The following is a 9469-nucleotide window of genomic DNA, read 5'->3' as shown; positions in this document are numbered from 1 at the left end:
CTTCTTGGTTAAATTTATTCCTAGGTATTTTATTCTTTTCGAGCAATTGTAAATGGGATTGTTTTCGTAATTTCTCTTTCTGCTGCTTCATTATTAGCGTGTAGGAATGCAAGAGATTTCTGTATGTTGATTTTGTATCCTGCAAACTTACTGAATTCATTTATCAGGTCTAATAGTTTTTGGTGGAATCTTTAGGTTTGCTATATATAGTGTCATATCACCTGCAAGTAGTGAAAGTTGGACTTGTTCTCTACCAATCTGGATGCCTTTTATTTCTTTTCCTTGCCTACTTGCTATGGCTAGGACTTCCAATACTGTGTTGAATAAAAATGGCAAGGGTGGGCACTTTGTCTTGTTCCTAATTGTAGAGAAAAAGCTTTGAGCTTTTCGGCATCGATGAGTTAGCTGTGGGCTTGTCACACCAGATCTTTATTATATTGCACTATGTTCCCTGTATACCCGCTTTGTTGAGAGTTGTTATCATGAATCAATGTTGGATTTTGTCAAATGCTTTTTTTAAGGTTTATTTATTTATTTGAGAGAGGAGAGAGTGAATGGGGAGAGGGGTAGAGGGAGAAGGAAAGAGAGATTCTCAAGCAGACTTCCCTCTGAGCAGGGAGCCTGATGCAGGACTCCATCCCACACCCTGAGATCATGACCTGAACCCAAACCAAGAGTCAGACGCTTCACCAGCTGTGCCACCCAAATGCTTTTTCTGCATCTATGGAGAGGATCATGATTTTCATGTGTTGTTTTGCTAATATGGCGTATCCTCTTGATCGATGTGTGGGTATTAAGCCAACTTTGCATCCCTGGAATAAATCCCCCTTGAGTGTTGTGAACGATCCTTTTACTGTATTGTTAAGTACAGTTTGCTAACACCTTGTTGAAGATTTTTACATCTATGTTCATCATGTATACTGACCTATAATTTTCCTTCCTTCCTTCCTACCTTCCTTCCTTCCTTCTTTCCTCCCTCCCCTTTTTCTTTCTCTTTCTCTTTCTCTTTCTTTCTTTCTTTCTTTCTTTCTTTCTTTCTTTCTTTCTTTCTTTCTTTCTTTCTTTCTTTCTTCCTGTGTCTTTGTTTGGTTTAAGTAGCAGGATATTGCTGGCCTTATAGAATTAGTTTAGAAGCATTCCTTCCCATTAAATTTTTTGCCATAGTTTGAGAAGGACAGGTTTTAACTCTTCTTTAAATTTTTGGTAGAATTTGCCTGTGAAGCCATTTGATCATGTAATTTTGTTCTGTTCCTTTGCCTTTCTGTGCAATTGGTTGTAACTTCTCCTCTTTCGTTTCTGATTAATTTATTTGGGCCCTCTCTCTTTTTTTCTCATGATGAGTCTGGCTAAAGGTTTATCAATTTCATTTATCTTTTCAAAGAGCCAGCTCTTAGTTTTATTGGACTTTTCTATTTTTTCCTCTCTTTCATTTATTTCCTATCTGATTTTTATTATTTCCTTTCTCCTACTAACTTTGGGTTTTATTTTTTCTTTTTCTAGTTCCTTTGGATGTAAGGTTAGATTGTTTATTTGAGATTTTTCTTGTTTCTTGAGGTGAGTGTGGATTGCTATAAACTACGCTTTTAGAACTGCGTTTGCTGTGTCTTATAAAGATTTTGGAATGTTGTGTTTTCATTTTCATTAGTCTCAAGCTAATTTCTTTATTTTCTCTTTATTTTTTAAAGGTTTTATTTATTTATTTGACAGAGAGAGAGAGAGAGCACAAGCAGGGGGAACAGGAGAGGGAGAAGAAAGCTCCCCACTGAGCAGGGAGCCCGATGTGGGGCTTGATCCCAGGACCCTGAGATCATGACCTGAGCCAAAGGCAGACTCTTCACCGACTGAGCCATGCAGGTGCCCTTTATTTCCTCTTTAATTTCTTCATTGGCCTATTGGTTATTTAGAAGCATGCTGTTTAGGGGCGCCTGGGTGGCTCAGCCGTTAGGCGTCTGCCTTCGGCCCAGGGCGTGATCCCAGGGTCCTGGCATTGAGCCCCGCATTGGGCTCCCTGCTCTGCTGGGAGCCTGCTTCTTCCTCTCCCACTCCCCCTGCTGTGTTCCCTTTCTCGCTGGCTGTCTCTCTCTCTGTCAAATAAATAAATAAAATCTTAAAAAATAAAAGAAGCATGTTGTTTAGTGTCCACATTTTGTGTTTTTTCCGGGTTTTTTCTAGTAATTAATTTCTAGTTTCATAGTGTTGTGGTAAGAAAAGACGCTTGATATGATTTCAGTCTTCCTAAATTTATTGAGACTTGTTTGGTTGCCTAACATGTGCTCTATCCCGGAGAATGTTCCATGTGCACTTGAGAAGAATGTGTACTCTGCTGCTTTAAAATTAAATAAGTTTTTTTTAAAATCTTGTAATTAACATACAGTGTTATATTAGTTTCAGGTGTACCATATACAATTCAAAAGTTCTATCCTTTACCCAGTGCTCATTGTAAGTGTACTCTGGGGCGCCTGGCTGGCTCAGCCAGTGAAGCATCTGCCTTCAGCTCAGGTCACAATCCTAGGGTCCCCGGATCAAGCCCCACGTCAGGCTCCCTGCTCAGCAGGGTGCCTGCTTCTCCCTTTCCCTCTGTCGCTCAATCTGCTTGTGCTCTCTGTGTCAAATAAATAAAATCTTTAAAAAAATGCATACTCTGTAATCCCCATCACCTATTTCCCCCATCCCCCCACCCACCTTCCCTCTGGTAACCATCAGGTTGTTCTCTAGAGTTGTCTGTTTCTTAGTTTGTCTCCTTTTTTCTTTGTTCATCGGTTTTGTTTCTTAAATTCCACATATGAGTGAAATAATACATACTCTGCTGTTTTTAAATGAAATATTCTGTATATATCTATGAATTCCACCCGGTCTAATGTACTGTTTAAGGGAATGTTTCCTTATTCATTTTCTGTCTGGATGATCTATCTATTGTTGTAAGTGCAGGTATTCAAGTCCCCTACTGTTATTGTATTACCGTCCGTTCCTCCCTTTGTGTCTGTTAATATTTGCCTTATATATTTACGGGCTCGGATGTGGGGTGCATATGTATCTGCAAGTGTTCTATCTTCTTGTTGGATTGATCTCTTTATCACTCTGTAATGCCCTTCTTCGTCTCTTGTTACCGCCGGTGATTTAAAGTCATTTTGGTAGGATATAAGTATCGCTACCCCAGCTATCTGAGGCCATTTGCACGGAGTATCTTTTTCCAACCCTCCACTTTCAGTTTGTGCGTGTCTTAGATTTGAAGTGAACCTCTTGTAAGCAGCGTATAAATGAATCTTGTTTGTTTGATTGGAGCAGTTAGTCCATTTACATTTTAAATAATTATTGCCGTTTTGTTAATCGTTTTCTGGTGGTTCTTGTAGTTCTTTTCTTGCTCTCTTCCCTTGCAAGCTGATGACTTTCTTTAGTATTATGCATGGATTCCTTTCCCCTTATTTTCTGTGTCTCTATTATAGGTCGTTGGTGTGTGGTTATCATGAAGTGCATGTGTAACAACCTATATATATAGCAGTCTATTTAAAGTTGGTGGTCACTTAAATTTGAACACTTAAAAAAAAAGATTTTATTTTTATTTGAGAGAGAGAGTGAGCAAGAGAGAGAGCATGAGTGGGGGGAGGGGCAGAGGGCGAAGCAGACTCCCTGCTGAGCAGGGAGCCTGCCAAGGATCTCCTTTCCGCGACCTTGAGATTGTGACCTGAGCCGAAGGCAGACGCTTAGCTGCCTGAGCCACCCAGGCGCCCCTAGGTTTGAACATATTCTAAAAGCCCTCCCACTTTTCCTCCCCTTCCCTACATTTTGTGTTTTTGATGTCATATTTTACATCTTTGTGTGTGTGTGTGTGTGTGTCCGTATCCCTTAACAAATTATTGTGGGTATCATTGATTTTACAACTTCTGTCTTCTAACCTTCAGATTAGCTTTATAAGTGGCTGATCTGGGGCGCCTGGGTGGCACAGTGGTTAAGCGTCTGCCTTCGGCTCAGGGCGTGATCCCGGCGTTCTGGGATCGAGCCCCACATCGGGCTCCTCCGCTGGGAGCCTGCTTCTTCCTCTCCCACTCCCCCTGCTTGTGTTCCCTCTCTCGCTGGCTGTCTCTCTCTCTGTCAAATAAATAAATAAAATCTTAAAAAAAATAAGTGGCTGATCTACTGCCTTTACTATCTATTTGCCTTTACCAGTGGGATTTTTTTCCTTTGATATATTTTCCTATTTCTGGTTTTGGCCTTTTCTTTTCTAGTTAAAGAAGTCCCTTTAATATTTCTTACAAAGCCGATTCAGTGGTGATGAAGTCCGTTAGCTTTTGCCTGTCTGGGAAACTCTTTATCGCCCCTTCAACTGTGAATGATTACCTTGCCAGATAAGAGTATCCTTGGCTGTAAGTTTTTCCTTTCGACATTTTGCATACATCATGCTACTTTCTTCTGGCCTGCAAAATTTCTGCTGAGAAATCTGCTGAAAGTCTTACGGGGTTCCCTCATGTGTAACCAATTAGTCTTCTCTCATGGCTTTTAAGATTCTCTCTTTATCTTTAATTTTAGACATTTTAATTGTGTTTTCCTGTGGATCTCTTTGGGTTTGTCTTGTTTGGGACTTTGTGATTCCTGGACCTGGATGTGTGTTTTCTTCTCCTGGTTAGGGACGTTTTCAGAAGTGATTTCTTCAAATCAGTTTTCTGCACCCTTTCTCTGTCTCTTCTCCTTCTGGGACCCTTATAATGCAAATGCTAATATGCTTGATGTTGTCCCAGAGGTCCCTTAAACTCTCCTCATATAAACATTCTTTTTTCTGTTTGCTGTTCAGTTTGGGTGATCTCCATCACCCTGTCTTCCAGATTGCTGATCCCCTCATCTGTATCATCTAATCTGCTATTTATTTCCTCTAGTGTGTGTGTGGTTTTTTTTTTTTTTCATTTCTGTCATTGTATTCTTTAGCTCTGATTGCTGCTTTCTTGGCTGGAGTTCTCACTGTGTTCACCCATTCTTCTCCCGAGTTCACTAATCAGCTTTACGACCCTTACTTTGAGCTCTCAATCAGGTAGATTGCTTACCTCTGTTTCGTTTAGTTCGTTTCCCGAAGTTTTGTCTTGTTATTTCATTTGGAACATATTCAGCTGTCTTCTCATTTTGCCTGACTCTCTGTGTTTGTTTCTATGTACTAGGTAGTTCAGCTGGGTCTCCTAGTCTTTTTTTTTTTTAAGATTTTATTTATTTATTTGACAGAGACAGAGACAGCCAGCGAGAGAGGGAACACAAGCAGGGGGAGTGGGAGAGGAAGAAGCAGGCTCATAGCATAGGAGCCTGATGTGGGGCTCCATCCCACAACGCCAGGATCATGCCCTGAGCCGAAGGCAGACGCTTAACCACTGTGCCACCCAGGCGCCCCTGGGTCTCCTAGTCTTGAAGGGGGTAGCCTTCGAGGTAGATGTCCTTTTGAGACCCAGAAGCACAATATTCCCCTGGCCGCCAGAGGCGGCTGCTGCAGGGGTGTCCCCTCTGTGGGTTGTATTGACTATTGTTTGGTGGCAGGGCTGTAATTGCTTTAAGTGCACCAGTGGGCGGCAACAGCCCTTGGCCTGGCTGGCTGCAAGGCCCAGCCACAGCTGCTGCTGGCGTGCTGTTGGGAGAGGGTGGCCCCCGGCCCAGCTGGCTGTGAGGCCTGCCAGCATCTCACCAAAATTGTTCTTGTCTAGGTCCCTGGCTCCCTCCGAGTTGCCAGCTCCAGTGGTCAATTGTCCGTCCTCGACCTACTGGCCTCTCAACACCGGTTGTTGCCATGATCACTCACTCCTTGAAGTAAGCTTTCTCACATCTTTTTTGGGACCCCTGCACACTTTCTTGGTTTTTCCTACCACACTGGCTGCTCCTTCTAGGTCTGCTTTGCATGGTCCTTCTCATCTTTGTGATCTCGAAATATTGGAGGGCTCAGGGATTATATATGTGATAAACATATATAGTATATCAAATATATATATATGATAAATCAAATGTATCAACTCCCCTACTCCAAAGTTTTTGACATCTGCCCATTGTCCACAGCAGTAGTTTTCAAACTTGTGTGTAGGTGGTATTTTTTAAAAAAACAGTGACACTTTGGGGCACCTGGGTGGCTCAGTTGGTTAAGTGTCTGACTCTTCATTTCAGCTCAGGTCATGATCTCAGGGTTGTGAGATCAAGCCACGCATCAGGCTCTGCGTTGGGTGTGGAGTCTGCTTAAGATACTCTCTCTCCCTTTGCCCCTCCCTCCTCCCTCAATCTCTTAAAAGCTTATTTTTATTTTATCTCTTTGTCAGAGAGAGAGAGAGAGAACAAGCAGGGGGAGCGGCAGGCAGAGGGAGAAGCAGACTCCCCGCTGAGCAAGGAGCCCAGCGTGGGACTTGATCCCAGGACTCTGGGATCATGACCTGAGCTGAAGGCAGAGGCTTAACCGACTGAGCCACCAAGGCATCCCTCTAAAAAAGTTTTTTTTAAAATAAATAAATAAGTGGTGCTTTAAAAATTACTTTTGAAACCAACAAATGAAACTTTTTAACACAAGTCAATGTGGAGCGACTCTAGCTGGAGAGGCTGCAGCTCCCACAGCTCTGACCACCCGCGTCCTCCTCCCACCTTCCCCCCTTCTCACCCCGTAGCAGCCACTAGGTCAGCCCCATGGAGGCCGCTCTGTGGAACTTTAGTACTGCAGGAAACGCAGTTGGAAAACCTGCAGGATAAAGTCCACACTCTTACAACACGGAGAAAACACCAACACTAAGCCCCTCTCCATGCTCTGGGCCCTGCCCCCCCCCCTCAGGTCTGACCGCCCGACCTTGCTCTCTATGCTGTGGCCACAGCCCACCAGCGGCATGGCCTTCGGCACCCACAACAGTTTAGGCGCTGACGCACGGGTGTCATGTCCCCCGGGGGAATGTGCTAGCTTCCCTGCCGTGCCTCTCAGTCTGACAAACTTCTTTTTCAACAGGCAACGCGAATGTCAGCAGTGGCTCTGTGAAGTCTGGCCTGACTCCTCCAGGAGGCCTTAGGGGGCCCTTCTTCAAACTCTCTCGGAGCAGAGCAGTCCGAGAGTTGCAGTTGCATGCTCTTGGCCTGGGTGCCCCAAGGGCAGGGATCTTACTCTGCTTATCTCTGGATGCCACAGCGCCCGGTTTGTAACAGGTGCCCAATCAATGTTTGGAGAATGGCCGGGGAGCCTGAAGTGATGGTTCGGACTCTATTAATAGACCCTATTAATATGTCGCTTTAACCAACAGGACTAACTAGATAGGGCTATCTTTACTGATAAGCACGAAATAAACGGAGCCCAGTGGTTTAGTTTCTTCTCTCCTAGCCTGGAAGCCATAAACAATGTGTCCCCTCTGTCACAGGTTCCGGAGGGGGGAAAGAGGTCTCTGAAAGGCAGCTGCAGTTGGCAGCTTTCCTGAGCCGTATCTGGCCTGAGTGGGAGCCCCACAGGACCTCCAGGTTATCCAGCGCACAATGGCTCCAATGTGCTGGGCTGCGGGAGGGAAGAGAACAATTTCTATAGTCTCTATATTGTTTACACTAACTTCACAAAAGCGTTTTACACCAGCGGAGGGGCGCCAGCCCAAGCGGACTATCAACACAGGGAAAGGGCTGGGGGATGGGTGGAGAGGGGTCTATAAATTCAACACCAACCCTCCCTGGAACACAGACCGAGGTGGCTCCCACCAAGCTCCTTGATGTTTTGTTCTGTTTCGTGTTGTTTACAAAAAGGTCGGGAGGGGGAGAAAGGGGACTTAAAAATAACAGCTCCTATTTATTTAGCATTTACTGTGTCCAGGGATTGTACTGATGATTTTCTGTATATGGTATCACTTATTTTTTAAAAGGATTTTATTTATTTATTTGAGAGAGAAAGAAAGAACACGGGCGGGGGGGGGGAGCAGAGGGAGAGGGACAAGCAGACTCTCCACTGAGTGCGGAGCCAACGCAGGGCTTGATCCCATGACTCGGAGGTCATGACCTGAGCCAAAATCAAGAGTCAGACGGTTAACCGACGGAGCCACCCAGGCATCTCTGTACATGGCGTCATTTAGGTCCTTATAATCTCCTGAGATGGATACTACCATCCCTGCTCCCATTTTGCAGATGGAGAAACTGAGGCATGGTGAGGCCAAGTAGCTTGCCTGAGGTTACACAGGAGCGAGCCAGGATTCAGTCTTGTTTCAGAGCCCACGCCTTTAACCACTGCAGGACACTGTCCCCCATTGGTTGTACCAAGGCAACTGCAGCTGTGGTCCCGTTCCTCGGGAAGCGGACAAAGATGGTAGCCAGAGACTGACACACCGCCCTGGAGGAGAGAGAATATGACCATAACTACACAGGGCAGAAATAGGAAATGAAGGCCAGAGAGGCTCGCCAGAGTTGGTGCTGCGGACCGTTGGCAACAGAGTGGGGGCAAGTGAGGAACTTTTCCATGAGGTGCCGACCCCTGCGCTGAGAGAGATTCTCGAGCACCCATGTTGGCCACATTATTCACAATGGCCGAAAGGTGGAAGTCCGAATGCCTCTCAAAGGATGAATGGATAAACAAAATGCGGTGTACACATACAATGGCATTTCATTCAGCCTTAAAACGAATGGAAACCTGAGAAGAAATTAGAGAGGGAGACAAACCACGAGAGACTCTTCACTCCGGGAAGCAAACTGAAGGTTGCGGAAAGGGAGGGGGCGGGGGGATGGGGTAACTGCACACGGGATGTGAGGAGCACTGGGTGTCACACGCAACTAATGAATCATGGAACACTACACCAAAAACTAATGATGTATTCCATGTTGGCTACTTGAATTTAAATTAAAAAATTAAAAATTTTTAAAAATAGAATGGAATTCTGACACATGCCACAACATGGATGAACTCTGACGACATCACGCTGAGTGAAAGAAGCCAGAGACAAAAGGGCAGATTCTGTAAGATTCCCTTCACGTGAGGTACCGAGAAGAGTCAAATTCCTAGAGACAGAAAGTAGCATAGTGCTCACCAGGGGCTGCGGGGAGGAAGGAATGGGGAGTCCCTGTTTACTGGGAACAGAGCCTCAGTTTGGGATGAAGGAAAAGTTCTAGAGATGGACAGTGCCAATGGTTGTACAACCATCTGGATGTACTTCCCACCACTGAACTGTACACTTCAAAACGGTTAAAATGGTAAATAAATAAATACAATAAAAAATAAAATAAAATGAAGTGAAAACAGACTCAGCAGCAGCCCGGTCCACAGAGCTTGCAGCCCACAGGGAAGGCTGGTGGGTTTTGAGATCCCTGAACAGAGAGCCTGGGAGGCAGGAACTGCTCACTCAGAGAGGAGCGGCAGTGAGCGCGCATCGCCTGAAGAGGGTGCCAGAGAGCTCTGGGAGGGCGAGTTTCTAGAGTCACCCCCACCCCCCCAGCCCCGCCCCACCCCCACTCCCATCTGCGGGTGAGCGCTCGCGCGCGCGCGCGCACACACACACACACTCACACTCTCTCT

General features: G+C 45.2%; 1 long non-coding RNA gene across 3 annotated transcripts in view; it reads right to left on the bottom strand.

Moving 5' to 3' along the window:
- Positions 1–7897: 7897 nt before the first annotated feature.
- The window catches only part of LOC121102548, a 14632-nt gene continuing 13060 nt past the window's right edge, over positions 7898–9469 (bottom strand). For all 3 annotated transcript variants that reach the window (XR_005834633.1, XR_005834635.1, XR_005834634.1), the window contains one exon: positions 7898–8293. This is a non-coding gene — a long non-coding RNA (uncharacterized LOC121102548). The remainder of the gene's footprint in view (positions 8294–9469) is intronic.

The sequence above is a fragment of the Ursus maritimus genome, assembly GCF_017311325.1.
Source record: "Ursus maritimus isolate PB19 chromosome X unlocalized genomic scaffold, ASM1731132v1 scaffold_X1, whole genome shotgun sequence".
In the NCBI taxonomy this organism is placed as follows: domain Eukaryota; kingdom Metazoa; phylum Chordata; class Mammalia; order Carnivora; family Ursidae; genus Ursus; species Ursus maritimus.
The sequence above is the reverse complement of the archived record's forward strand: the minus strand, read 5'-3'. Positions and strand labels throughout refer to the sequence as shown.